General features: G+C 43.3%; 1 protein-coding gene across 4 annotated transcripts in view; it reads right to left on the reverse strand.

Moving 5' to 3' along the window:
* Nucleotides 1-14,264, reverse strand: part of DENND2B (DENN domain containing 2B) — a 178,087-nt gene extending 163,823 nt beyond the window's left edge. For 2 of the 4 annotated variants that reach the window (XM_063608370.1, XM_034932101.3), the window contains exons 1-2: nucleotides 14,182-14,264; nucleotides 13,803-13,937 (exon numbers count right to left, since the gene is read on the reverse strand). The gene's annotated coding sequence lies outside the window, so the exon portion shown is untranslated. Of the gene's footprint in view, nucleotides 1-13,802 lie in introns of all 4 variants that reach the window. The other 2 variants (XM_063608369.1, XM_055094080.2) reach the window with 2 other exon arrangements.
* Nucleotides 14,265-26,792: the final 12,528 nt, after the last annotated feature.

Below are 26,792 nucleotides of genomic sequence, written 5' to 3' on the forward strand. Positions count from 1 at the left end.
CAAACTCTATTAGAAAGCTGAGTATACACATATTGCCTGATAATTTTATGTCATCTTCTCCAAAAACCACCACAAATCTCTAAAAACAGAAACAGAAATAACTAAAATGATACTAGGCCCTTAGCAATAATACCTGGATTGTTACAAGGGCCTCCTAACTCCTCTTAGCTTCTAGTTTCCTCCTCAATTCCAATCCATTTTCTATACTATCCATTCTGTCACCATCCCTGTAGAGAAAGACAGAACAATAGTCAAAGCATTTTCACATGCCTCCCACTCATTCCAAACTCAAAGTCTTCAAGATGACATTCAAGATCCCAGAGGATCTGATTCAGCCTGGTCTGTCTCCGATGGGCTCCTTTATAAACCTGCTGATTCCAATAGGACCACCTATTTCCAGCCCATACAAGGCAACATCTTTTCTGCCTCTGGGCCTTTGCTCATGCTGCCCCTAGTTACTCCCCAACCCCCAGAGTCCTCCTGGATTCTGAAGGCAGCACTGTGTAGAAGAAAGGGAACTAAATTAGGAGTCAAAACACCTGGATGCCAGACGTGGTTCTGACATCAACCGGTTGTGTGCCTTTGGGCAGGTCCTGCACCTCTCTGGGCTCAGTTTCCTGTCTATAAACAGAAAGATTGGACTAGTTCACCCTATAGCCCTTCCACCTTTAAAAAAAAGTATTCTTCGATTCCTATATGCTCGACCAAATCCAATCTCTCCTTCAAAGTCTGCAGGTCCTCCAAGAAATTTCTCTGAGCACTTCAGCCCACACTATTCTGTCCCCTCTGTGTGGAATCCAGAACAAATTACACAGTGCATTCAACCAAGATTCAACCAAGATTTTTGAGCATTTTCTTGGCCATGTTATGATAGCAAAGCCTTGGTAATAAACATAAAACCAGTTAGGACCCAGCCTGTAGTTATCACCTGTACCTCCCTTTCCTCTCCACTATTTTTACCCAAGTGAAGTCATGAACAGCAAATGAATGCAAAAGATACCATTTAGTCATTTATTTAACAAATATTTAAAGAAAACCTTCCACGTCCTATTCTAAAAAGTAAAGATATCAGTAAACAAATGGATCAAGTCCCTAACTTCATGGAGTTTATTTATTTGGGAAAGCAGACAGGAAAAACACAGAAATATGTAATATAATTTTAGGAAGAAAAAGAAAGGAGGGGATTAAAGAGTGACTCGGAGCAGTTTTACATAGGATGGGCAGAGAAGGCCTCCCTGAGGTGGCACACTCGAGCCCACACTCAAATGAACTGGGTGACAAACCAGCAATATTCAAGGAGAAGAGCATCCTAGGAGCAGGCAAAGGCCATGAGACAGAAGAGATGGGAGGAAGGCAGGAGCAGATGGGAAAGCTGGGGCTTAGACCACACAAGAACTTGGTAGTAAATGTGCATTCTACTTCTAAGTGTGATAGCATTCCATATGAGGGTAAAAAATATATATATTCTCATTGCTATGTGGAGAAGAGACTGCAAAGACAGGAGCAGAGGAGCCAGGACCAGCTGAGGATGGCTATTCTGAACCAGTCGAGGGCTTGGCTGGTCACCCAAACTAGGTTATTTCCTGGCTCTCCAGCTTATAAGCTGTGTGAGCTCAAGAAAGTCCATCTCTTGCCTCAGTTTCTACACCTTTAAGCAAGGATAATAAAAGTACCTATATTATAAGGTTGTCTGGAAGGCTAGATTAGTGCACATAAAACCCTTACAACAGCCTCTGGCAGACAGTAAACATTCCATAAATGCTAGTACTTCAAAGCCAGGGGATCACCTAAGAAAAGTGAAGACAGAGACAAGAAAAAGGCTGAAGACTGAGCCCTTGGGCGCTCCAAAAGCTCCAAAGGCCTCCATTTGGCCCAAGATTTGCCATAAGCCTGCACGTCCTAAACCTTGTCTGGGGTTCCAAACCCCCTGTATGTATCAGTAACTCAAAATTTAGAGCTTGATGATGTACTGCTTTATATCATTCTTTAGGTAACAATTATATGTTCTAAGTTCAGGTTATCATTTTCCCTCAGTTGTATTGTATATCTACTACCAGGCTTGGCATAGGGTTAGATAAACACTAACGTGTTTTTTTTGTTTGTTTTTTGTTTTTTGTTTTTGTTTTTTTTTGAGACAGAGTCTCCCTCTGTCGCCCAGGCTGGAGTGCAGTGGCGTGATCTCGGCTCACTGCAAGCTCCGCCTCCCGGGTTCACGCCATTCTCCTGCCTCAGCCTCCCGAGTAGCTGGGACTACAGGCGCCCGCCATCGCGCCCGGCTAATTTTTTGTATTTTTTAGTAGAGACGGGGTTTCACCATGTTAGCCAGGATGGTCTCAATCTCCTGACCTCGTGATCCACCCGCCTCGGCCTCCCAAAGTGCTGGGATTACAGGCGTGAGCCACCGCACCCGGCCACGTGTTTTGCAAATACTCATTCATGGATTATATCATGTATATTTCAAAGAAATCAATGTAAGGCATTATACTTCCTTTTAAAAAAAAGAACCATCTTCTCTTCAAGGAATAATGTGAATTATAAGTTATATCCTCAGCACTGCCCCACTACCCCCACTACCCTATCAGTCCCATCTTCGCAGAGACAGGCATGCTGACCAAAGAAGTTACACCATCTGCCATGCCATTTTCCCACCTGACTTCCTGTCCACATGCTTTGTGAACAAAGTTTTCTGTCTCTTCTTTCCTGGAAATTTCTCAAGCTGTAAAAACCTCCCATACCTAGCAACATGTCACACCTGCCCCTGTCCCCAGAATTCCCCATGGCCCTTAAAAAAGCCTAAACAATGAAGCCAAAATATTCCCAGAAAAACAGGAGCATCAAAACTTAGGAAGAAAAGAGGGAAAGAAAATGGGCATAACCCAAATAAACACCTAGAGAATCATCCAGCAGGGTTCTTCCCGCCAAGGTACAGGAATCTCAGTGCCTTCAACTAGTTACTATGAATATTTATAAAATGACCTTAGGAAGTCCTAGCCAGAACAATCAAGCAAGAGAAAGAAATAAAGGGCATCCAAATTGGAAAACAGGAAGTCAAACTATCTCTGTTTGCTAATGATATGATTGTACACTTAGAAAACCCTAAAAGATGCCTAGATCCTCCAAAAGACTCCTAGATTTGATAAATGAATTCAGTAAAGTCTCAGGTTACAAAATCAACGTACACAAATCAGTAGCACTGCTATATACCAACAACCACCAAGATGAGAATCAAATCAATAACTCAATCCTTTTTAATACCTTCAAAAACAAATAAAATACCTAGTAATATACTTAACTAAGAAGGTGAAAGAGCACTACAAGGAGAACTACAAAACGCTGCTGAAAGAAACCACAGGTGACACAAACAAATAGAAATACACCCCATGCTCATGAAATCAAAGAATCAATATCATGAAAATGAGCATACTACCCAAAGCAATCTACAGATTCAATGCAATTCCTATCCAAATACTAACATCATTTTCGAAAATATTAGAAAAAACAATTCTAAAATTCATATGGAACCAAAAAGGAGCCCAAATAGCCAAAGCAATCCTGAGCAAAAAGAAGAAATCTGTAGACATCACGTTACCTGACTTATACTGCAAGGCTATAGTAACAGAACAGCAATGGTACTGGTATAAATGTAGATACACAGACCAGTGAAACAGAATAGAGAACCCAGAAATAAGCCAAATACTTACAACCAACTAATCTTCAACAAAGCAAACAAAAACATAAACTGGGAAAAGATACCCTATTCAATAAATGGTGCTGGGAAAACTGGCTAGCCACACGCAGAAGAATGAAACTGGATCCCTATCACTCACCATATACAAAAATTAACTCGAGATGGATCAAAGATTTAGATCTAAGACATGAAACCATAAAAATTCTAAAAGAAAACTTAGGAAAAACTCTTCTGGACATTGGGTGAGACAAAGAATTTATGACTAAGACCCCAAAAGCGAATGTAACAACAAAAATAAATAAATAAATGGGAACTAATTAAACTAAAAGGCTTCTGCACAGCAAAAGAAATAACCATTAAACAGACAACCCACAGAATGGGAGAAAATATTTGCAAATTATGCATCTGACAAACAACAAATACCTAGAATCTGCAAGGAACTCAAATAATTCAGCAAGAAAAAAACAATCCCATCAAAAACTGAGCAAATGATATGAATAAACATTTCTGAAAAGAAGATATACAAATAGCCACGAAATATATGAAAAAAAATGCTCAACATAACGAATCATTAGGGAGATGCAAATTAAAACCACAATGAAATACTCTACCTTACTCCAGCCAGACTAGCCATTACTAAAAAGTCAAAAAACAATAGATCTTGACATGGATGTGGTGAAAAGCAAACGCTTATACACTGCTGGTGGGAATATAAATTAGTACAACCTCTGTGGAAAACAGTATGGAGATTTCTCAAATAACTAAAAATAGATCTACCATTCAATCCAGCAATTGCACTACTGGGTATCTACTCAAAGGATGAGTCATTGTATCAAAAAGATACTTGCACACATATGTTTATCGCAGCACAATTCACAACAGTAAAGATACGGAACCAACCTAAGTGCCCATCAACCAATGAGTGATTAAAAAATGTGGTATGTATACACCATGGAATACTACTCAGCCATAAAAAAAGAATGAAATAATGTCTTTTGCAGCAACTTGGATGGAGCTGGAGGCCATTATTCTAAGTGAAGTAACACAGGAATGCAAAACCAAATACTGTATGTTCTCACTTATAGGTGGGAGCTAAGCTATGGGTATGCAAAGGCATATCGAGTGGTATAATGGATTATGGAGACACAGAAGGGGGAGGAAGGGAGGGAGGGAGGGGAGATGAAGGGTTACAAAGACTACATATTGGGTACCATGTATACTACTCAGGTGACTGGTGCACTAAAATTTCAGACACAATTCATCCATATAATCAAAAACCACTTGTACCACAAAAGCGATTGAAATAAAAAATACATATTTTTAAAATATAATAATAATGAAACATTTAAAAATAAGTACATAAATAAAATGACCTCAAGTGATAAGGGTTTCCAACAGAACAAAGGTCCAAGTCAGTGAGGGGAAAAAGATTAACTTTTTCACTCTTTTTTTTTTTTTTTTTTTGAGACAGGGTCTCACTCTGTCATCCAGGCTGGAGGTCAGTGCCACAGTCTCGACTCACTGCAATCTCAACCTCAGGTGATCACCTCAGGTGATCCTCCCATCTCAGCCTCCTGAGTAGCTAGGACCACAGGTGTGTGCCACTGTGCCTGCCTAATTTTTCCAATTTTTGTAGAGATAGGGGTTTACCATGTTGCCCAGGCTGGTCTCAAACTCCTGAGCTCAAGAGATCCACCTGCCATGGGCTCCCAGAGTGCTGGGATTACAGGCGAGTGCCACAGTGCCTGGCCAACTTTTTCACTTATTTATTCAGTTTCCACAGAACTATCTGGTCTTCTGTTTTTCTTCCCTGTCCTACCCACCCATGCTCCCACACGCCTAGCCTGGGTGATAAGCTGCAGAAAATAACGCTGACCCACCAGGACCACAGCTCTTGATGTGGCTTCAACCAAGTCTGAGCCTCATATCCTGAGATCTACCCCAGCCCTCCAGGGACCAGAAATAGTGACAAATACATGGGAACTATGTAGGCGACTCAAATGTAGACAGAGCTGGGCACATCATACTGCTCCCAAATTGGCTTTCTTGCACAAACCTAACCTGAAATAGACAAAGGCTGCTAGATGTTATTTTGCCAATACCTTTTGGCAGAGCTGTTTCTAGCTAATTCTGATCACTGAGCTACTCATGGAGCTTTTAAAAATGGTCCATCTTTAATCCTACCATTTTGGGAGGCAAAAGTGGGAGGATTGCTTGAGCCTGGGAGTTCGAGACCTGCCTGGGCAACATAGGGGGACCCCGTCTCTAAAAATAAGTAAGTAAATTAATTAACTAATTAAAAAAAGTTTTAAATGGCCCTCTGCAACAAGATATAAAGTGGCCTCTACCCACGCCCCATGACTCTTAACGCCACTTTCTTTTTTTTTTTTTTTTTTGAGACCGAGTCTTGCTCTGTCACCCAGGCTGGAGTGCAGTGGCACGATCTCGGCTCACTGCAAGCTCCACCTCCCAGGTTCACACCATTCTCCTGCCTCAGCCTCCCCAGCAGCTGGGACTACAGGCACAATGCACACTGCCACGCCTGGCTAATTTTTTTGTATTTTTAGTAGAGAAGGGGTTTCACCATATTAGCCAGGATGGTCTCTATCTCCTGACCTTGAGATCCGCTCGCCTCGGCCTCCTAAAGTGCTGGGATTACAGGCGTCAGCCACTGCGCCCGGCCTGCCTCTTACGCCACTTCCTATGCAAACACTGTGGTCCTGAGTGCTATTCTAATTCAAAAGAGTGACCTGTCAATACACAAATGGGGGAAAAATAGCAAAACGGAATCCTCACAACTGATACAGCTGATTAACTGGACATGAAGGATTCAATTAATACACTTTGACCTTAAGTGCCCTTTTTCCATGTTAACCCACAGCACCAAATACTCATTTGCAAGTTGGGTTTTCTTTATCTCCAGGTATCTATGTACAGATTCGAGTGACTACTGAAAAGTACAAAGCTGTGATTCCCCTCCCATACAATTATACGATTTTCAAGAGAATTTCCGTTCCCCTGGGACTTGGACCCAGTAGAAGAAGCCTTTTGGGCCTAAGTACTTAGAATGCACCCATCCCTGGCTCAAGAGGCAAGACCAGACTTTCAAGAAAAGCTTCTCCAGGCAGTCCTGGAGAAAGACAGCTACTGAGTGGCACTTCCTAATTCAAGGGGATATTATGCTAACTAGAGTTCCCGGCAACAGAAAATGTAATCCAACATGACTAATAGAAAAAATAACTGACTAGGCCCTGTTTACTCACTAGAAAATATATCCCCACACGTTGAGCCTTAACAGAGGTCATCTCAGCTCCCAGAGACCAGAGTGTTGTAAAAACAGTTGCTTCCCAACAGCAACATTTGGATCAGGAGGTACCCAACACTCATATCCAAAACTAATTTCCCATCCAATTTCTTTTGCTGTTGTTGTTATTTTCAGACAGGGGCTCGCTCTGTTGCTCAGGCTGGAGTGCAGTGACACAATCTCGGCTCCCTGCAGCCTTGACCTCCCAGGATCAAGCAGTCCTCCCATCTCAGCCCACCATTTAGCTGGGACCACAGACACGCACCTCCACACTCGGCTAATTTTTGTATTTTTTTCGTAGAGACAGAGTCTCACTGTGTTGCCCAGGCAGGTCTCAAACTCCTGGCTTCAAGCAATCCTCCCAGTTTGGCCTCCCAAAGTGCTGGGATAACAGGTGTTAGCCACCAGGCCTGGCCTCCATCTAATTTCTTAACTTCATCCACTCATTGATTCATCAAACCCCTAACATTAAGCATATTCACTGAAGAAAGATAATAAGAGAATAAACAGATGCCTGTACACACCCCAGTGCTTTTTCCGCAGGAGATATTCAAAAACTGTAGGACACAAGAAAGGAAAAGTATATAAATGATAGTGATACAGAGCACTTCCCAGAGACCAGTGTCTGACAGTCTCAGGACACTGACTCTGATTAAAGGCACTTTTTACCCCACTCTAGTTAGCCGCCTCCAAAAGGAAGAATGGAACAAGACGGAAAAAATTTAAAAAATCTAGATTCAAACTTGTCCTTGGCTAAATTTACATCCAAGATCCCAACTTCACATCAAAGAAAGAAAAAAGCCACCCAAAGTGACCCTTGCCTACTCAAAGGAGTTTCCAAAACATTAACAAACAGGGACAAATTCCCAGCATATTCTAATTACTATGACCTTTTATCATTAAGAGTCCCATAAAAAGGGGCTTATTTCTAATGCTACTAACAAAGGGTTAAGCAGATTATTTCTATCATATTTGCATGGAGATCCTAAATTCCAGTTTAAACAAATGATTCCCAGACTTCTAGATAGGCCTTAATTGGGCTAATCTGTTACTTTTAGTGCAATCTCGCAAAGGCTGGATTCTTCTTAAGCCCTTAAAGGACTTGAGTAAAATTCTTTTGATGGTAATTTTTTTTAAAAGATCATCTCCAGAGTTTACATATATTCCACAATTACTTATGCTGATAGAAAAAAATATATATATTTTACTCCAAAAGGCTCCTTCCAGTTTGAAAGCTCTAATTGCCAACATATCTGATATGAACTTCCTGCATAAAACAAAACACAAAGCAACAAGTATAATCATAGGTCTAAAAAGAGAGACTTGTTAAGGAAAACAGAGAAAGCTCAGCTTGTTTAGCCAGAGGAAGGGAAGGAAAGGATGGGTACAGATGGGACAGTCTGTACATTTGGTAGCTGCCTTTGGAGTCCAGGAAAGACAATTTGTTCACTCTGTGAACATCTGTGCATTGAAGAGGGATAGGAAAACAGTAAAAGTAGGAAACATTAAAAGAAAACTTAAGCTAACTACAAGGAGATAATCTGTGATCATCAATCTGGAAACCTTCCTTAGAAAGTGTTTCCCAGGGAAATTGTGAGATCTCTTTAAGAGAGAGTAAATCTCTTCAGAAAGATTTAAGGATATTTGGAGGTGGAGGAGGTCAAAAGAGTCAAAGTTCTACCATACTAGCAGATTACATCTGAGTATCAAAGGGATATTCCAGTCCTGGGGAATTGTCCAAATGCCATCCCCACTAAAAAATAATTTAGACTATTTTTAAAGAGGATATTGCAGCCCTATTTTTCTTTTTCTTTTTTTTTCTTTTATTTTGAGACGGAGTCTCGCTCTGTCGCCCAGGCTGGAGTGCAGTGGCGCGATCTCGGCTCACTGCAACCTCCGCCTCCCGGGTTCATGCCATTCTCCTGCCACAGCCTCCCCAGCAGCTGGGACTACAGGTGCCCGCCACCACGCCCAGCTAATTTTTTGTATTTTTAGTAGAGACGGGTTTCACCGTGTTAGCCAGGATGGTCTTGACCTCCTGACCTTGTGATCCGCCTGCCTTGGCCTCCCAAAGTGCTGGGATTACAGGCGTGAGCCACCGCACCCGACCTGCAGTCCTATTTTTCTAAGCTCTTAGCTATCTTAGAAAACCTAAATCACCTGTTTAATAAATTATTAAAATGACAAGTACCAAATACAAAAACATTAACTATGTAAGCAATGCATCAAAAATGCAACCAAACATTTCTGACATTTAAATAAGTGCATTGCCAAAGTCTCTTCTTGAGGCCCCAACTCTCAAAACTAGGTTCAAGAGCATTCTCCCAGGAAGACATACCAAATGATCCCCAACCAACAATGAGCTTTGCCATTCTCTGGAGGAATGACCACATAACCTATAACCAGAGGCTACAGAGAAAATAAAATGACTTTCAGGTGACACAAAATACAAACTGGGAGAAGGAACCAAGGTGCTAATCAGGGTGTGACCACCTCTATCTGGCCCTAAGGGATTACCCTGATCTAGAAGAACTAGGAAAACTGAGCTCAGAGATCTCTCAAACATCAAATTCCAGGAACTTCTGAATAAATGGCAAAGCTGGAACTTTAACCCAGGTGTTTGTGCTCCAAATCCCCTACACTAAGAGGGGTCACATTCCTCAGAGGTCCAAAACCCAAACTGAGTCATATCCTGACCCATGTAGAGGTCCTGGTGATAATTTCACCTATCAAAACCCCATTCAGTAAGGCAAGCTCTCCAAGGTGTGAGAGGCTCTTAAAGGTAAAAATGGGTGTGGAGAACTGAGATCATATTTTGATTTCGCATTTTTTATTTGACAAAAAACCATGGGTGACTCTAACATTAATTAAAAGAAAACTTCTTTAGTTGACAAACGTCACTTTTCTGCCTGTCAAGCTGCCCCTCCTTAGTGAGCCCTCCTGCTAGGGGATATTCCTTGGCCAAACAACCAAGTCTCCAGAGCACTAGCAAGTTCAGAGGAAACGGCGTACAGGTTGCACAAGAAATAGCAAGAAATCCAGATTGTATTCAAAGCGGCAGACTAATTCTAGTAAAATGTCTCCACCCACTGCTGCCCTTCCTGAGCCCATTATCTGCCGAGAATCGAAGGGCCTGGCTATAAATGTGGGTGTCCAATGTCCTTATAAGCTCCATAAGCTGTATACATGAACAATACGATTAACTGGTAAGAAATGTGGAGGGGTAGGAAGACCTTTGCACATCTCTAAATCCTGGCTTTCCTATCCCTTCTAAATCCCCACGCAGGAACTCTACAAAGGCCTCCTGTTTTTCCTCCATAACACAAAGTGAAATAAATGTACATTTTATGTTAATCTTTCTCATAATTAAGAAAGGTAATCTAAATTCACTTTTACCTTACTAGTACCAAGTTTTAAAATTCAGCTTTTTTTTTTTTTTTTTTTTTTTTGAGACAGGGTCTCACTCTGCCACTCAGGCTGCAGTGCAGTGGCATGATCATGGCTTACTGCAGCCTCAACCTCCTGGGCTCAAGTGATCGATCCTCCCACCTTAGCCTCCTGAATAGTTGGGACCACAGGCACATGCCACCATGCATGATTAATTTTTGTATTTTTTGTAGAGACAGGGTTTCACCATGTTGCCCAGGCTGGTCTCCAACTCCTGAGCTCAAGCAATCTGCCTGCCTCTGCCTCCCAAAATGCTGGGATTACAGGTGTGAGCCACAGCACCTGGCCAAAATTCAGCATTTTTAAGAAATAAGAGAATATGAGAGGAAAAGGCACATCAACTTACATAAGATGTTTAGGGCGAGGAAAAGGTTTTAAACAAATTACAACATTGATCTACCTCTCAGGGTAGTCATGAAAGAAAAAAACCAAAGCATTGCGAAACATAGGGGAACATAAAGGACAAACCAGCAGTGGCACTGATCCACATACACATTCCATTTCAGCATATGCCTGGTAAGATTCAGCTCTTTCCTGATTCAGAGCGGCCCCGTGGTCACTGCAACTAGCTCTTTACCCAGTGAACCAAGCTACTCGCTGCAGGGTACAGTAAGTGAGACAGGAATTGAAACACCCAGATATCCTGGCTACATTTCCTTTTTGAACCTCCTCATTAGGAATTATGACTTGCACATGACTTGTGATGAGCATGTCACATTCCTGTACATAGATGTCACTCACCTTAATCTTCTAAAATCACTGCTTTACCCATAGCTCCTTTTCTCAAAAATCTTTAAAACCTAAACAATGTCTACAGGATAAAGTTCCAGCCCTTGAGCCAGAATTCAACCTGACCATAGTTCGGCTTCCACTGGACCTCCCACTGCTCTTTGGAGAAGGCAGATGTGAAAGCACCCATGTTAGTCTGAGAGCCAGGCATTGGAATTCCAGCTCTGCCACTTTACCACTTGTGTCATCCCAAGTCGGTTACGTATCTTTTTGATCTTGTCTTTTTAAAAACAAGAATTCCCTCATCTTTAAAACAAGAACAACAATACCTATGTCACAACACTGAAGGATGAAAGAGAGAGCTGGCAGGTGGCATAGAGCAGATGCTATTACTTTTCTCGCTAGGTCCAGTCCAAATGGTCTGCTCTCCATTCTCTTGAACGCTTTCCCCCGCAACTCTCCACCAGTTTCAGAAGCATACTTTGCTTCAAGGCTCTCCCCTCTTCTATGAAACCGCCCTGCCTCAGAATCATTTTCTCCTTGAGCTTTATAATTCTTAGATTCTAAGCCAAGTTTGTCCAACCTGCGGCCCATGGGCCGCCCAGGACGGCTTTGAGTGTGGCCCAACACAAATTCGTAAACTTTTAAAAATATTATGATTTTTTATGCGATTTATTTTAAGCTCATCAGCTATCCTTAGAGTTAGTGTATTTTACATGCGGCCCCAGACGATTCTTCTTCCAGTGTGACCCCGGGAAGCCAAAAGATTGGACATTCCTGTTCTAAGCCAATTGATCTGAAATTATCCTTCACTCAAATGTCACTTCTCTTTCCCCAAGGAGTCCACAAACTCAAGACCAAGGATTTCCCTAATTACCAAGCCAATCCAATCTAAGCGTTCAGTAAAAAAATACTTTTAAGGTAAGAGTTGCCTTGGAGTTGCTACCAAAATGGGTGCCCTTCTGGCCCAATTAGGGGATAACATTTCCCATACATACACTTGAACAATTTTTCTTCCCCCTATCTTGGGGAGTTTTTCCAAAGGTAATATTTGCCAGATAGCCTGGGCCCAGTGGCTCACGCCTGTAATTCCAGCACTTTGGGAGGCCCAGGCGGGTGGATCACCTCAAATCAGGACTTTGAGACCAGCCTGGCCAACATGGGGAACCCCATCTCTACTAAAAATACAAAAATTAGCCAGACGTAGTGGCAGGCGCCTATAATCCCAGCTACTCGGGAGGCTGAGGCAGGAGAATTGCTTGAACCCAGGAGGCGGGGGTTGCAGTGAGCCGAGATTGCGCCACTGCACTCCAGGGACAGAGAGAGACTCCGTCTCGAAAAAAAAAGAAATTTTTAAATAAAAAACATATGCCAGATAAATAAAAAGGAGGGTTACATCTATGTTAGTCACCTAGGAACTCTCTGCCAGACCAGCAGAATTTAAGAAGCCTTCACTTCATGCATTCAACAGGCTCTTCTTGAGTTCTGGCCTTGTGCGGTCCTTAATTCAGCAAGGGAGATAGGCTGAGAACAATTCAGTCTCTATCTTGGATTAGCTTTCTGGACCCCAGATTACGTCTAACCCTTTAGAAACCCCTAATTCTGGCAAAAAAAAAAAAATCAATTAAGGGATTCACCTTCTGAAAAATATTAAAACAAAACAATGCAGCCCTTTGGGTTTTAATCCTGTGGCCCCATCCCAAAATGGCCAGTTGCAGTGTGTGCACCTAAGAGGTAGCTGAAAACAGTCTTGCAGATGGGATAATGACCTCTTTGCCATTCCCAAGACCCTGCTATCCAAACAGCAGAAACACCTGGTTGGTAATAAAAGCAAGAGCTGGACTAAGGCTGTACTAAGGCAAATTTTCTCACTTAATGAAGAAGTTATTTTATTCATATTAATCATCAACTACTTTCATATAAAGATCCCAGGAAAATGCAATAAGCCCTCTTTAGAAACACTTGAAAACATTGTCTCTTGAACTCTACTCAGTTACTAAATTATTGGATAAGGTGCCATAAACGTTGACTAGAGTGTGGACCCTTTAATACTTAGTGCGTGTCTGCACAAGGGCAAAAAGTGAACCATCCACAAATAAACATAGTTTAACTTGCTGCAGTAATAGCATGCAAAGTTAATTTTCCTTTGTTTGAGTTCCGTGTGTGTGTCTGTGTGTGTGTGTTGTGCGTGTGTATGTGTGTGTGTGTGCGTGCGCGCGCGTTCTTCAAGGAGCCTGCATACAAGCTGCAACAGCTCCAGGTAGGAGCTCGAATGCCGCCACCGAGAGGCAAGGCGGTGCGCAGAGCCAGCTCCCAGGACGTCCCGAGATCGGGTCTCCGCTCGGCACCAGGCAGCTCTTCACCGCCGGACTCTGGCCGCGAGGTTCCCCACCCCCAACCGCGCGGCCCCCGCCGGGCCGGAAAGCAGAGCCGGCGGCTACTGACCGCCCGGGAGGGCGGACCCCACCAGCCCCGCTCCTCTGCGCCTGCGGCGGCCCCCACGCGCGTACTCACGGAGCTGGACACCGCCGCCGGGGCCGGGAGTCGGGAGCAGAGGGAAAAGGGCTGGGAGGGCAGGGGCGGGACCCGGCGCGGCACGCGGGAACCGGGGCCACCCGGCCCGGAGGCGCTTACCTCTGCGTTCCCCAGCCGGGCCGGGCGCGGCGCCTGGATGGGGTCTCGCCGGGAGCCGCGCGGCCCGGAGGAGGAGCCGCTCCTGCAGAGAGGGCGGGCGGCGGGCAGGCATCCGCGCCCCGGGCTGCGGCCGGGCTGCAGGGAGAGAGAGGGGAGGGAGCGCAGATTTGAGTGGAGGGGGCGTGGAGGATGTGCGCCTCCACCCAAGACAGAGAGGGTGGGCTGCTGGAGCCCGGCGGAGGGGAGCGCTCGGAGGCGCCGAGGCAGCGAGAAAGCCGCGCCGAGAGTGTGCGAGGGAGGGTAGGGGACAGGGGTGAGGGAGGCGGGGGCCGGGGGCAGCAGGGACGACAAGTTGGCCCCCAAACTGGACGGCCCTCACCTCCGCACCATCCGACCAAGAGTTGTCTGGGTCTGGAGCAAAGCACAACAGGGTCTGAAACTTTATGTCATTTTCTCATACACACGTGACCCCCCTGGAGTCCAGATGGTTTCAATCACTGGAGGAAAAAAGCGGCTCTTCTGGTATGCGTGAAAAGCCGGAGCTGGGAGAGTCTGGGAAAAGCTGCCTGCACCGCCCGCCGGCCTTCAAACAAACCGATGAGCTCTTTCCCTTCTCCCAGTTCTCGGGCCTCGGGGGAGCCCTACAAAACCCAAACGAAATTCAAAGAAGCTACTTTTGGTACTGCAGCAGTAGCAGAACTCCCAAAGCACTAGGGTTCCAAGGAGCCTGGTCTCAACCGAAAGCTCCAAAAGGGATTCTGAAATTTTACTTTAAATACTCCACTGGTTTGCAAAACCAAAAACTAGAAAAGGGTGCCATTTAATAATAAAGCAATGGAATACCAGCACTGAGAATCTGTGATTTATTAGTGGAATTTGAAGGAAATCATTAGCCCAGTATAACAATCAACTTGGAAAAGAAAAATGTAAATTACTTAAGATCCAAACCCATACTTAGGGAGATGTTAGAAAATCGTGTAATCCATTTTTTACTCACGTAAATCACTGTAAATAAAATTTGATATAGAAATGCACAACAGCAGCAATGAAAATTGACTTTTGAAGTTTCAGTTTTACATTGACTTTACAAATTTACATTTCTAAGGAACCAGTGTGTATGAACATAAGCAGGCTCCAAGGCCAGGACATGTTCCAAAATCCAAGCCAGTTCAATTGTCACATATCCTAAAGAGGTATTTACTCAGCTGCAGGGCAAGCATCAAAAATAATGAGTTTAAGATACATCCTGAGGCCGGGCGCGGCCCGTAATCCCAGCACTTTGGAGGCCAAGGTGGGCGGATCACTTCAGGTCAAGAGTTCAAGACCAGCCTGGCCAACATGGTGAAACCCCATCTCTACTAAAAATACGAAAGTTAGCCGGAGTGGTGGCAGGCGCCTGTAATCTCAGCTACTAGGGAGCCTTGAGGCAGGAGAATCCCTTGAACCCAGGAGGCAGAGATTGCAGTAAGCCAAGATCGCACCACTGCATTCCAGCCTGGGCAACAGAGTGAGACTCCGTCTAAAAAAAAAAGAAAAAAAAAAAAAGATACATCCTGGAAATAATTTAACTTGGTCAAGATCGAACACAAGTAATGGCAAGAACCAAACTGATAAAGTCTACTGTTCCTTTGCCAAAAAAGGATATTACACAGGAATTACTAGTATTAACTCTTTGTCTCCAAAATACTGAGGCCAAAGGACAGTTTGGCCTTTCTAGCAGAAGGCCTTATATGCGGTGTGATGCGGTCTGTGCATGAAAAATAAATCAATTCCTCGTTGAGTTGCTTCTACATTAGGAAAGCCCAAGATTTCAGCTGTTGTTGAGGCACATTGAAAACACAAAGGCCAAAAATCAGAACAGGTTTTACTCCAAAAATCAGAACAGTTTTACTTTAATCAGAACAAGTTTTTCTCCAAACTCACAATCTAAGTGAGTTTCTACTCTAGTTCACTGAAGTGCTTAAACACTTCAGGAGACCTGGGCCATATTTGGATGAACTTAGCCCTCTCCAGTCTTTTCCAATCTCTCCAATCTCAAATTAGGATGGTTCTGCCCCAAACGTGGAACAAGAGAACTCATGAATGTAAAGGCAAGCCACAGAATTTAGCCAGCCTCCAGGTAAATTCTACCTGCAGCTCTCTGAGCTCTGTAAGGAGGTTCTTAAGTCTCCCACTTTCAAAACTATTGGAACCTCTACTACTAAACTCCCGTTTTTCTTGTAACATCTCTAAGGAAAGACAACTCAACAGACAGCATCAAGATTTTCTCTAATCAGACCCAGGACAATAATTATTTTCATCATTGGCAGCTGCTGCTGCTGCCTCTTATATGTGCTGAAGCAATGTAAGAGGGCAATAATTAGATATAAATACTTGTTCTTTTTGTTGGCCAATTCCATTGTAAGTTATGCATGGAACTGTTTTAATTCTTAGGAAAAAAACTTCATTAGATCTGCTCTCTCACAAAGAAAAGTTAACATCCCTTAAATTGTCTAAATATAGTCTAAATATAGCCTTGAGTCTAAACTTCATATATGTGACTATTAGTTCATCTTAATACTGGCCAAATATTTATTAGAGACACTGACATCAGAAATGGTGTTAATGCTATATTTTAAATAGTAGTAATTTAGTAATTTGCGTTAACGTAATGTTCACATCACTTGACAAACAAGGTCGACTATGTATAAGAGATGGCCAGCTCTTTGAGGACAGCAACCTAGCCTGTCTTGCTAATAATTACATCCTATCTGCCTAGCACAGTGCCCAGCATGAAATAAGCGCACAGTAAATATATGCTGTCTGAATAAATGAAAGATAAATAAAAACACTCCTCATAAGGTTACAGTCCTGTTGTAGAGACTTGTGACTTATAAACAACAGAATGAAATCGCCATGGAAGGATACTAGCAACAAAAAAGAGGAAGGGATCATTAGCATTAGCCAGCTTTGGACTTTAATCACAGCATATATTCAGAAATGTGCAGAGACTGCTGAAAATAGGAAGCGCTTGTAGGAGGAATTTGGTAAATTTACTGCCTAATTTAGGGGTCTCAGATATACTTTCCCATGTTCCATTATTCAGTCCCATCAACACAGAGCCAAGACAAGATTTGAGCATAAACATCCTGGCTCTAATTTGGTTAGTTATGAATACTGTTCCTTTCATCCTCTCTCATACGTCTCCTCCACCCCCAAGCCATTTCCTCTGTACGGTCTTCTGTCAGTCTAATGAAAGTTTCCTAATCTTTAGAAGCAGTAGCTTTGGTTCTCTTTGTGCAGAGAAGTACAATATGCCCTGATTACATGGTTATATTCCATACAGATGCCTGGCAACACATCTTATAGCTAAGGGTCTGTTTAATATTTTAACCTTGAGAGCCTTATAATTCAACTACTTTGTTATATACCAAAATAGAACTTGACATCACAAAGATGAGCTTTACTTCCTTTTGCTATTTTAAATCCTGCACTTAAGCATGGTGAGTTGTCTGGGTTTTCTGGTTCATGGATTTTGCTTTGGCATGTTTTGTTTTTTCCTTTGAAGGACAGACGGGTTAAGATTTTCTAGGAAGATTTTCAGGTTTGCAGGTCTAGCACTCACGAAACAATGATTTCTTCCTAGGTACTCTGCCTGTAATATTATATGTATTCATTAAAGGGGCAGTGAGGATTGGGTTCAGTGGCTCATTCCTATAATGCCATTATTTTGGGAAGTCAAGGCAAGAGGACCTCTTGAGCTCACGAGTTTGAGACCAGCCTGAGCAACATAGTGAGACCCCAGTCTTTAAAAAAAAAAAAAAAAAATAGCCGAGCATGGTGGTTTATGTACACCTCTAGTCCCAGCTACTCAAGACATTGAGGTGGGAGGATTGCTTGAGCCCAGGAGGTCGTGGCTCCAATGAATTATGATTGCACCACTGCACTTCAGCCTGGGCGGCAAAGTGAGACCCTGTCTCAAAGAAAAGGTGTTGGGGCTGTGGGGCCTTATTTATGCTTCATGATCCAAACAACCAGTTTTCTCTAAAGCAGACAACTGGGAAAGGTGGTTGGCCTAGATGACTTTAAATGTTCTAGGCCGGACGCCGTGGCTCATGCCTGTAATCCCAGCACTTTGGGAGGCCGAGGAGGGCAGATCACAAGGTCAGGAGATGGAGACCATCCTGGCTAAGACGGTGAAACCTCGTCTCTACTAAAAATACAAAAAATTAGCCGGGCGTGGTAGTGGGCACCTGTAGTCCCAGCTACTTGGGAGGCTGAGGCAGGAGAATGGCGTGAACCCAGGAGGCGGAGCTTGCAGTGAGCCCACATCGCGCCACTGCACTCCAGCCTGGGCTACAGAGTGAGACTCAGTCTCAAAGAAAAAAAAAAAAAAAACTACTTAATTTTCTAAATTGCACTGAGTAGGAAGCCCAGAAACCAAAATTTGCATGCAAAAATTTTTGACACTGTGATTTGTTTTTTTAAATTTTACTATTCTTATTTTTTTGAGAAAGAGTCTTTGTTGCCCAGGCTGGAGTGCAGTGGCACAATCAGAGCTCACTGCAGCCTCCCGCCTTAGCCTCCCGCCTTAACCTCCCCAGTGGCTGGGATTACAAGCACATGCCACAACACATGGCTAATTTTTTAAAATAGAGATTTTTTAAAATCTCTATTCTATAGAGACAGGAGTCTCACTGTGTTGCCCAGGCTGGTCTCAAACTCCTGGCTTCAAGTGATCCTCCCACTTCAGCCTCCCAAAGTGCTGGGATTATAGGCATAAGCCACCACACCTAGCTGACATTTTGACCTAAAAAAGATTTTTTATATGTAGGTAAGATATACACCAGGTAAAAACTTCAGAAACAGTTTAAAAGAATATATAAATGATCCCCAATATATGGTGGTTCAACTTACAATCTTTTGACTTTACCATGGTGCAAAACCAATATTCCTTCAGTAGAAAGCATACTTTGAGTCCCCATACAGCATTCCGTTTTTCAGTTTCGGTACAGTATTCAATAAATTACATGAGATATTCAACACTTTATTATTTTATTTAGATCTACACAGAATTAAAGGAGAAAAATAAATGTAGTACTCCTGGTTAATATCGTTAACATAAGTTACAGGGTTATTAATCAAGATCTTAAGAGAATAATTAAGATATACTATAGGCTGGGCATGGTGGCTCATACCTGTAATCCTAGCACTTTGATAGGCCGAGACAGGAGGATCGTTTGAGCCCAAGAGTTCAAGACCAGCCTGGGCAACATAGCAAGACCCCATCTCTATATTATATTAAAGTACATATATATACTTTAATCTTGTCAAGCTGGTAAATCTCATTTGGATTTCAAGTATTACTGAGGTTTTAATATAAAATTAAAAATAAATTATTCATTTTCTTAAAATATATAAGGAATAAGTAAACTGAATTGTGTTACTTATGTCTTTTTTATAGTATAGTAGATTATATTTCCTGCCTTGGATACCATGCAGTGCCTTTTGTTCCCTCCCTACTAAGTGTACAGAAGACAGGATACATCCAATCAAAGTTCTCTTTCTATATCAGCTCACAAAAAGGTTCACTCCAATCCATTGATTTGATTTTATCCTGCTATGTTGTTTGGGGTTTTGTTCCAGATAGCAAGCTGTCTAATACTCATTTAAATAAAGTACAGTGGCTCACGCCTGTAATCCCAGCACTTTGGGAGGCCAACGTGGGCGGATCACCTGAGGTCAGGAGTTCAAGACCAGCCTGGCCAACATGGTGAAACCCCGTCTCTTCTAAAAAATACAAAAATTAGCCAAGCATGGTAGTGAGCACCTGTAATCCCAGCTACTCGGGAAGCTAAGACAGGGAGAATTGCTTGAACTCCGGAGGCAGAGGTTGCAGTGAGCCAAGATTGTGCCACTGCACATCAGCCTGGGCGACAGAGCAAGATTCCGTCTCAAAAAAAAAAAAAAAAGAAAAGAAAGTAATAAGGCAGCTTGACTGCTGATGCTGGGCAGGCTGGATCCGAGAGTAAATGAGAGATGAGAGGAGATGCCAGGTGGCCTTTAGACGGACAGGAGACAAGCTCAGAAAGGCTCATCCAACCTGGATGGTCCCCTCACTCCTCTGTCTTGCTAAGTCATCCTTCTTCCTTCTCTCATGGGCTTGAAGATACTTTTTTTTTTTTTTTTTTTTTGAGACGGACTCTCACTCTGTTGCCCAGGCTGGAGTGCAGTGGTGCGATCTCGGCTCACTGCAAGCTCCACCTCCCGGGTTCATGCCATTCTCCTGCCTTAGCCTCCCGAGTAGCTGGGACTACAGGTGCCCGCCACCGTGCCCAGCTAATTTCTTTTTGTATTTTTAGTAGAAACAGGGTTTCACCATGTTAGCCAGGATGGTCTCAATCTCCTGACCTTGTGATCCACCCGCCTTGGCCTCCCAAAGTGCTGGGATTACAGGCGTGAGCCACCGCGCCCAGCCTTTTTTTTTTTTTTTAAACACTAGTCAAATGAAGCAGTGGGAGCAGAGAAGAAACAAAGAAATCTGTAACTGGTTGTCATCAATTAGTTGTAAACATCACTGCACTTGAACCAGCCTGAAGATAATTTTTTATTGGAAGAAATTAAAGTCTAAAAATTTACTCATTTGAAACACTAGTTACCAATCTTTGTTCTAATGGTATCAGTCTTAGATTTAATGAATTATCTCCAGATAAAATAATGATCTATATTTGTCACTGAATTCACTGAATTTTTTTTTTTTTAAAGTGAAAGCAAGTTTATTAGGAAAGTAAAGGAATAGAAGAATGGCTACTCCACAGACAGAGCAGCCCAGAGGGCTGCTGGTTGCCCATTTTTATGGTTATTTCTTGATGATGTGCATCCCCCTTTTAGGTCATATAGGGTAACTTCCTGACTTGGCCATGGGATTTGTAAATTATCACGGCGCTGCTGGGAGTGTAGCAGTGAGGAAGACCAGTGGTCACTCTTGGTGGCCATCTTGGTTTTGGTGGGTTTTGTCCGGCTTCTTTTCTTTTTTTTTATTTTTATTTTTAACAATGTTTCTTTTTTTTATTTTTTTTATTTTTTATTGATAATTCTTGGGTGTTTCTCACAGAGGGGGATTTGGCTGGGTCATAGGACAATAGTGGAGGGAAGGTCAGCAGGTAAACAAGTGAACAAAGGTCTCTGGTTTTCCTAGGCAGAGGACCCTGCGGCCTTCCGCAGTGTTTGTGTCCCTGGGTACTTGAGATTAGGGAGTGGTGATGACTCTTAAGGAGCATCCTGCCTTCAAGCACCTGTTTAACAAAGCACATCTTGCACCGCCCTTAATCCATTCAACCCTGAGTGGACACAGCACATGTTTCAGAGCACAGGGTTGGGGGCAAGGTCACAGATCAACAGGATCCCAAGGCAGAAGAAGTTTTCTTAGTACAGAACAAAATGAAAAGTCTCCCATGTCTACTTCTTTCTACACAGACACGGCAACCATCCGATTTCTCAATCTTTTCCCCACCTTTCCCGCCTTTCTATTCCATAAAGCCGCCATTGTCATCCTGGCCCGTTCTCAATGAGCTGTTGGGCACACCTCCCAGACGGGGTGGTGGCCGGGCAGAGGGGCTCCTCACTTCCCAGTAGGGGCGGCCGGGCAGAGGCGCCCCTCACCTCCCGGACGGGGCGGCTGGCCGGGCGGGGGGCTGACCCCCCCACCTCCCTCCCGGACAGGGTGGCTGCCGGGCGGAGATGCTCCTCACTTCCCAGACGGGGTGGCTGCCGGGCGGAGAGGCTCCTCACTTCTCAGACGGGGCGGCTGCCGGGCGGAGGGGCTCCTCACTTCTCAGACGGGGCGGTTGCCAGGCAGAGGGTCTCCTCACTTCTCAGACGGGGCGGCCGGGCAGAGACGCTCCTCACCTCCCAGACGGGGTCTCGGCCGGGCAGAGGCGCTCCTCATATCCCAGACGATGGGCGGCCGGGCAGAGACGCTCCTCACTTCCTAGATGTGATGGCAGCCGGGAAGAGGTGCTCCTCACTTCCTAGATGGCATGGCGGCCGGGCGGAGACGCTCCTCACTTTCCAGACTGGGCAGCCAGGCAGAGGGGCTCCTCACATCCCAGATGATGGGTGGCCAGGCAGAGACGCTCCTCACTTCCCAGACGGGGTGGCGGCCAGGCAGAGGCTGCAATCTCGGCACTTTGGGAGGCCAAGGCAGGCGGCTGGGAGGTGGAGGTTGTAGCGAGCCGAGATCACGCCACTGCACTCCAGCCTGGGCACCAGTGAGCACTGAGTGAACGAGACTCCGTCTGCAATCCCGGCACCTCGGGAGGCCGAGGCTGGCGGATCACTCGCGGTTAGGGGCTGGAGACCGGCCTGGCCAACACGGCGAAACCCCATCTCCACCAAAACCAGTCAGGCGTGGCGGCGCGTGCCTGCAATCGCAGGCACTCGGCAGGCTGAGGCAGGAGAATCAGGCAGGGAGGTTGCAGTGAGCTGAGATGGCAGCAGTACAGTCCAGCTTCGGCTCGGCATGAGAGGGAGACCGTGGAAAGAGAGGGAGAGGGAGAGGGAGAGGTCGAATTCACTGAATTTTACCCAACATGCATCCCTGAAACCAGACTTGTGAAATGTAATATCATTTTGTCATTCTCCATCTTACTGGCAAAACAGAAATCCATAGTTCCCCCCCAAAAAAATCACGATTGTATTTGTAGCTCCTTATTCATTTGTTTATTCATTCAATAAGCATTTATTAAACATCACAAAACTGTTTTTGACACTGGGGGGAATAAAAGTAGTAAGTTGTGTAAGCAAATTTAAAATCTAGTGATAAAGGCATTAATAAACAACTACTCAAAAATAATAGCATACAAGAGATAAAGAGGAGGAAATATGGGAATTTGCAGAACTAGTAGAGATTCTTACTAGAATTTAGAGAAAGAGGGTTGGAACTGAACCTTCAATGATTGTCAGAATTTCTATTTCAATCATTAGAAAAGAAGGGGAGAAAATTTTAAGCCAAAGGAATTGCCTAAGACATGAAAATGAGAAACCAGCTGTAAGAACAGTGACTGGTCCTCATTTGACTGAAGTAGGAAGTTAAAAAGGTAAATTAAGTGGGAATCAGTTTGGTGGTTCCTCAAAAAGTTAAACATAGAATTACCATGTGACCAGCAATTCCACTCCTGGGTATATACCCAAAAGAACTGAAAACAACTGTTCAAATACTTGTACACAAAAGTTCATAGCAGCACTATATACAGGACCAAAAGGTAGAAATAATCATGTCCATCAACAATTGAATGAATTTTTTTTTTTTTTTTTGGAGACAGAGTCTCGCTCAGTCGTCCAGGCTGGAGTGCAATGGCGTGATCTCAGCTCACTGCAACCTCCACCTCCTGGGTTCAAGCAGTTCTCCTGTCTCAGCCTCCCAAATAGCTGGGATTATAGGCACCTGCCATCATGACCAGCTAATTTTTGTATTTTTGTAGAGATGGGGTTTCACCATGTTGGCCAAGCTGGTCTTGAAATCCTGATCTCAGGTGGCCTCAGCTTCCCAAAGTGCTGGGATTACAGGTGTGAGCCACCGTGCCCAGCCATGAATGGATTTTTTAAATGTGGTGTATCCATACAGTGGAATATTATTTGACCATAAAAAGGAATAACATTCTGATACATGCAATGTGAGTGAGACTTGAAAACATTATGCTAAGTGAAAGAAGCCAGACACAGAAAGTCACATATTGTATGATTCCATCAATCCATAGAGACAGAAGATAAATGGTTGCCAGGGCTCCGGGAAAGAAAGAAATGGGAGGTAACTGCTTAGTGGGTATGGGAGCTCCTTGAGAGTGGTGAAAATGTTTTGGAACTAGAAGTGATGATTGCACAATATTGTGACTATAATTAATGTCACTGAATTATACACTTTAAAATGGTTTTTATGTTGTGTAAATTTCACCTCAAACATTTTTTAAAAAGGTAGACTCACTAATGCTCACTGTTATACTTCCCAGTCCACAGAAGTCTACCATCCCAGTCACTGTGCAGTTAGGCAGGGCCATGTGACTGTCCAACCCTTGTCTAGCCAACAGGCTGTGAGCAGAAGTGACACGTGTCACTTCCAGGCCAAAGCATTGAAGAAGGGGTAAGAGATGTCCATGCCTCTCTTCTCTGCCACATAAACCCAAAGCCATGTGAGACTGTAGCGGACTGGATCCCTGAATAAACCAACACCTCCCTACTGATCCATGCTGGCCATGCTGGATATGTATGAAATATCCTCATTGTCTTAAGCCACTGAAATGTGAGAAGCTGTTATTGCAGCATAAGCTTAGCTCCTCCTGACTGATACAGGATCAGATCTAGGAAGGATATGAAGGCAATATGAAGGAATTTGAATTTGATTCTGAAGGATGTGGAGAGACAATATTTTTGAGAAGAGTGACATGATGTGCATTTGAGGAAAATAACTCTAGAAACAAAAGTAGCTCTTAACCTTTGGTGCATGTCAAAAATCACCCAAAGAGAACTGTAGTCATCTTCCAATTCCTTTATAAATTCTTTAAAGAATAAAATATTTGTCCTCTGGAGAAAAAAAAATCACCCAAGAAGCTTTCAAAATGCAATGCTCTGGTCCAAGACATCTCCAGATATCCTGAATCAGAGTCTCTATGCTAGGTACATATGATTGAAAAAAAAATTATGGGAAATTCTAGACTAGAGGTTAGAGGCAAGGAGGAGATACCAAGTTCAGTCAGAGATGACCAAATTCACATGCTTAGTGAATTTAAATAAGCATTCTAATAAAATAATGGAATGATAAATGCTTACGGAATTTTGATTCAAATAGTAAGTTATGAAAAGGTTAGTCACATTAACATTTGTACAGTCAGAGTTATTACTTTGAACATTTAGGTACCAATAGAATGGCGGTGGTAGTTTTCATGCATCTACTCTATTGCTAACTAAGCAGCAGCCTACCCCAACATTTCCATTATGCTGGGGAACATGGTTGACATACCACAGACAAAGGACAGAGCCATCTTCAGTCTCCTAGAAGGTCAAACTCTTACATCTCCTTTCCTTCTTTCTTCCTTTTTCCTTTTCTTTTAGGATAATTGGCATTCTACGCTCTTCTTAATTCCTTCCTCCTAGGTACTCATCAGTCAACTTTCAACTATCAAGACTTGAAGAGCCAAAATATTTAAGAGCTCAAAAAGCCTAGGTTACAGATGCACTGGAAGCTGTCACTTTGAACTGTGTGTGTGTGTGTGTGTGTGTGTGTGTAGTTTTTACTACCAAATGTGATTTATTATATGTAATTGCTAAGAGCCTCAGCTTTCCAGAATAGAGATTTCAATACTGTGAAGAAATAAATCATTTTCTGACAATAATTCAGTTTGTGTTGCAAAATGCATCTTCAGAGCATCTCAAGATAAAGTGATCTCCAATAAACAGCACTAAAGCTGCCTGACAGAAAAACTATCTTCATTTCTAAAATTGACAAGCCTTGAAGCAGGAGGATAGCTTGAAGCTAGGAGTTCGAGGTCACAGTGGCTATGGTCACGCGTGTTATCTCCTAAAGGTAGCAAGACTTCGTCTCTAAAAAATAATAAATAAAACTGACAGGCTTCACTACAAACCTCCTCCTAATACTGAATACTGCTCAACAATCCTTTTATTCCTAGTGATTTCGATCCTCTTCTTGTTCCCCACAGCAACTGTCCCAAGCCTGTCTGTTCCCAAAACTTCCAACTACTCACTCTCAGGAGGTAACCTTGCCTTCACCACTGAGAAAGGAGAAATGTAAATTCCCTCAACTTTCCCCTACCATGTCCAAATGTATCTTCATTCCCCCATCTCCTGTCTCAGAAGCATGCTTACTCTACTTATTTTGAAGAACGACCCTTACCCATGTTGAATCTCCTGTTTCCTTCATCTCATGTCTTCCTGTTTCCTGTTCTTCCCCTTCATTTTTTGTGAGTATCTCCTCCAGTGGTTTTCTGTGAAAGGCTGCAGAGGAGGTAAATTTTTTTTTACCAGCTGGGAAATATAATGTATATATTTTTATGTCTTTGGAAGCTTGTAGGATATTTTCCTGAAAATTCATAGTGATGTGCCTTAGTATGGGTACTTTTTCAAAGATCGTTCTAAGGCACTTGTGGGCCTTTTTAATCTGGAGGCTCATGTTCTATAGTTCCAGTAAATGTTCCTGTACTGTTCCTTTAATAATTTCATCCCATATATTTTCTCAAATTTCTCTTTCTACAACTCCTGTGACTTCTATGTTGGACCTCTTTGGTTGACCTCCTAATTGTCCATCTTACTGTCTTTTTGTTCTACTGTATGGGAAATTTTGTAAATTTTTTCTTCTAATTCTTCTATCAATTTTTAAAATTTCAACTATGATATTTTTAATTTCCAAATGCTCTGTCTTGTTCTTTTTGTTTGTTTGTTTTTGAGACAGAGTCTCGCTGTCACCCAGGCTGGAGTGTAGTGGCATGATCTCGGCCCATTGCAACCTCTGCCTCCTGGGTTCAAGTGATTCTTGTGCCTCAGCCTCCTGAGTAGCTGGGATTAACAGGCGCCTGCCACCACAGTTGGCTACTTTTTGTATTTTTAGTAGAGACAGGATTTCACCACGTTGGCCAGGCTGGTCTTGAACCTCTGACCTCAAGTGACCGATCCACCCACCTCGGCCTCCCAAAGTGCTGGGATTACAGGCATGAGCCAGCATGCCCGGCCAGTCTTGTTCTTGTTGTTCCTTTTCTCTAGAGCATCTTGAGCTTCTTACTTAACTTCTCTATTCTCTTAATATCTCTATCAACTCCTGTCTCTATGACCACTCTTTTTCACTGGCCTTCATTTACTATCTCCTTCTCTGTATACTCTTTAATTGGATTTTTTTTTCTTGGCTCTCTTCTACACAGCCCATCCTGGACATCTTATCTACTTGCATGGTTTCAATTAAATTTAGCTGATATTGCGAAACTATTATCTCTAGCTCTGACTTCTCTC

The sequence above is a fragment of the Pan paniscus genome, chromosome 9 (assembly GCF_029289425.2).
Source record: "Pan paniscus chromosome 9, NHGRI_mPanPan1-v2.0_pri, whole genome shotgun sequence".
NCBI classification, from domain to species: Eukaryota; Metazoa; Chordata; class Mammalia; order Primates; family Hominidae; genus Pan; species Pan paniscus.